Below are 4,063 nucleotides of genomic sequence, written 5' to 3'. Positions count from 1 at the left end.
GTGTGTGCTTGTAGCGTGTAGCGTGTGTGCGTGTAGCGTGTGTGCGTGTAACGTGTAGCGTGTGTGCGTGTAGCGTGTGTGCGTGTGTGCGTGTAGCGTGTGTGCGTGTAGCGTGTGTGCGTGTAGCGTGTGTGCGTGTAGCGTGTGTGCGTGTGTGCGTGTGTGCGTGTGTGCGTGTAGCGTGTGTGCTTGTAGCGTGTGTGTGTGTCGGCGTGTAGCGTGTGTGCGTGTGTGCGTGTCGCTGGGTAGGTTAGAAATCATTAGTTTCTACTTGATTTAGGACCCGGGTCCATATATACATGTGTGTGTGTATCATCTATATGTTTGTATATCTATATGTGTGTATATCTATATGTATCAGAAGTAGATAATAGGTCTTTCGGATTGCGGATTGCGGATGTATACGAGGAAACGATTTCGCACGATGCTAGGCTTATGTACTGTGTACGATTTGAGCTCAAGTTGGTTGAGTTACGCGTAGTAAATCGTAGGTATTCTAAGGCTAGTAAATGACGAATTTCCCTTGTTTATTGTAGTCACACTCCTTCCCTATTATCTACTTCTGATGTATATATATATATCTTAATCCTACAATATGTAGTCATCGGGTGTAAAAAACCAGCCGTTATGTAGACAGATTCGTTAGGTAGACATATTAATTTTGCTGTCTACCTAATGTTTAGCATGCTATAACTTCGTTTTCTTCATGAAATTTATAATTATGTCGTGTTTATCTAGTAGAGGTGTCCTGTGACTTGTAATATATTTAAATATGATAAAGCTTAAATGTTGTTAAATGTGTGAACATATTTTCTAAAAGTGTCATATATACGTCCGTATATAAAATCAGTCTTTAAGTAGACGGTCAGTAGCCTCAAGAAGTTAAGAAGCCTTCGCCGTTTTGTATGACACCTGTAAACATACGATCTAACCCGTGTTAATTACCGTTACCCGTACAACTGTCATAAAAGCGCTCCGGACCCCATCTTATATAGCCTTCAGCCCAGCGTGGTTTTGCACACGAATTGTGCACGTGGTCAAGGGCTGAAACTTCTGACCTCCACGCCAGCAAAGGTGACTCCTATACCTGCTATCTTTATTTTCTATTGCTGTTAAGTTATAGCTAGTGCTAAAGTTTGGCTTCTATAATGTAGGTCAAGCAGCAACGCAGCAGATGTGCGTTGCAGTCGCTTTGTGTAGACTTGTTAGCAGCGCGTAGGTACGCGCACGCAGTGAGTGTTATAACAACTCCTGCCTCGATGGCTGTTATAAAGTTGTATTAAACGTATTCTCTTTATCTGTTATTGTTCTTCCGACAAGACATAACAATTGTGACAACGTTGCTATGAAAGGAAAATGATATAATTTGGGCCTGATTTTGCACATTTTTCCTGTTTCTGAATGTGAAACAATACAATAAATAAATTAACCCACTGTTTTAATACTACGTGTATATCATTTAAAACTAAGCGTATGAGGAAATAAAGATGTATTTAAAGTTTCTATCTATCTATATTTACATAATTTTATAACTTTTAAACGTTGTATACGCCCGCTCATGGTTGTTATAGACTGAGATATCGTCCCGTACTTTCGGCAACTTCTTGTTTTCTCTCACAACAATTATTCATAATTACACATAGTATACCAACCTCGACAGCTTTATTTCTAGCAATGTACTTTTCGTTTGTGTATACTGGCTAACGCTCCATTAGGAGTGTTCCCAACTTTGATATCATTAATGATTAATGATTAATGATTGATAACCCTAACCCTAACCCAAATTAAATGACATTAAACCCACAAACTGAATATAATGACTATGACCATTAGTATATATATAAGTATTTGATGTCGATTGTTGCAGCACAAAATGGCCATTTATGTGGTATTCACAAGAACGTTTATTGTCGTCAGAATTTTTATATTTCGTGGCAATATTGAACTATAATTTCATAATTTATTGAATTTATTCAAATATAATTCAAAATTATAATTTATTAATTATCAATCATAATATTAATAACTAATATGGTACACCCGACTTCGGCCAGCGTGCGTACCCTATAATGAGCTGAGGCGTTGAAACTGGCATTTTTATACAGAGGTAACTGAAACGCAAACCGCAATAACAGTGTATTGGCCCCCAGTTATAGCACTACAAGAACAAAAATATATAATTTATGTTGAAATTACTGCTTATTTCTATTGCTGTTTAATTATAGTTTAGTGCTAAGGTTGGCTTTTAGAAGCACATCTATAGCAGCACGAACGCAAGCGGGTCATTATACCGCGTTGTTTCCTTTATAAGTTTATTAATACGTATTTTCTTTATCAGTGTATTGGTTTTTTTCCCGACAAGGCGTATGAGAAATAGAACTGTTGTTAAACGGTTTCTCAGATCCTACGTACGTTACATAACTGCGAAGAGAGTGAGAGAGCGTACGACGCGTGCCTTAAATCGGCTTAGTAGGATGATAAGTAAAGAGAGATTTACGATAGATGAAGAGTCGCCATAAGCCGAGCAAGGAGATAGGGGAGAGAGATAGATGAGAGAGGAGAGAGAGAGCGAGAGAGAAGAGAGAGAGAGAGATGAGAGAGAGAGAGAGAAGAAAAGAGGGAGAGTAGCGTGCGCGCGAGAGAGAGTGAGTGAGAGCGAGAGAAGTGACGTGAGAACAAGAGAGGAGGACGAGAGAGAGAGAGAGAGAGAGAGAGAGAGAAATGAAGAGAGAGAGTGAGCAAGAGGAGAGAGAGAGAGAGAGAGAGAGAGAGAGAGAGAAGAGAGAAGAGCACCGAGAGAGTGAGAGGAGAAAGAGAAAGAGAGAGAGAAGAGAGAGACCGAGAGAGAGAGAGAGGACGCAAGAGGAGGAGGAGAGAGAGAGAGGAGAGAGATGAGAGAGCAGAAAGCGAGAAGCGAGAGAGAGATAAGGGAGAAAGAAGAGAGAGAGCGAGAGAGAGAAAAGAGAGAGGAAGAGATGAGAGAGAGAGAGAGAGAGAGAGAGAGAGAGAGAGGAGAGAGAGAGGAGAGAGAAAGACGCGATAGAGAATTGACGAGAGAAAGCAGCGAAACCGAGAGAGAGATCGGGAGAGAGAGAGACGAGAGAGAGCGAGAGAGCAGAGTAGTGAGAGAGAGAGGAGAGAAAGAGCACGAGAAGAGAGAGTAGAGAGAGAGCCGAGAGATTGAGAGAGAAAAGAGCGAGAGCTGAGAGAGAGAGATAGAGAGAGAGAGAGGCGAGAGAGAGAAGAAAGATGAAGAGAGAACGAGGAGGAAGAGAGAGAGAGAGAGAGCGTAGAGACAGACCGGAGAGAAGAGAGATGAGAAGGAGAGAGAGACCGAAGAGAGGAGAGAAGAGAGAGAGAGAGAGAGCGAATGAGAAAGAGACACCGCTCAGAGAAAAGGGGCACGAGGGAGATAGAGAAAGCGAGATAGGGCGGATCCAAGATTGTGAGGAAGGAGGTGCAGGCACTTTGCTCAAAAAAGGAGCACTGTGTTGTCTGGGGCAAAGCCCCCAAAAAAAAATTTGAGATCTTAGTTTAAACAAATTCATTAATCTTGCAACAAATAGTATACCATATTATTGACGGTTTTTTGGTCACATGTAAGTTAATAATCGAGCTCTCTGTGGCGTACTGATTGAAATGCGTGCATTTGGCCGAATATTATGTAACTCATCCAGATGGCATCTATACAGGCGGAGCTCCGACAGGTGGCGGCGCATGCTGCCATTCGGCGCCATAAGTGACCTACATAAGGTGGTATTTGACTTCAACAATCCATTTTTAAGCAAAGGCAGCGGTTAGTGTCTTTGGACCTAGGATTTCCCGTTTTGGATTGGAGGCAGTGACGTATGTGTGTTAGCAGCTCCGAACTCGCTGGGCTTGAACGCAATATATATAGTTCTAAGAAAAACGAGGGAGTTGAGTGTGGGTCCGACTGAGTGAAATACTTTGTCAGAGGGGTACAGGGGCGAGCAGGCAAAACGATAGCCATTTTTTTAATAGCAAGCTTTTGGAACAAAGGGCGACTTTGCGTGGAAGGGGGGGGGGTGACGCACCCCCGTGC

This window comes from Priapulus caudatus, unplaced genomic scaffold, assembly GCF_000485595.1.
Source record: "Priapulus caudatus unplaced genomic scaffold, Priapulus_caudatus-5.0.1 Scaffold1555, whole genome shotgun sequence".
In the NCBI taxonomy this organism is placed as follows: domain Eukaryota; kingdom Metazoa; phylum Priapulida; class Priapulimorpha; order Priapulimorphida; family Priapulidae; genus Priapulus; species Priapulus caudatus.
The sequence above is the reverse complement of the archived record's forward strand: the minus strand, read 5'-3'. Positions refer to the sequence as shown.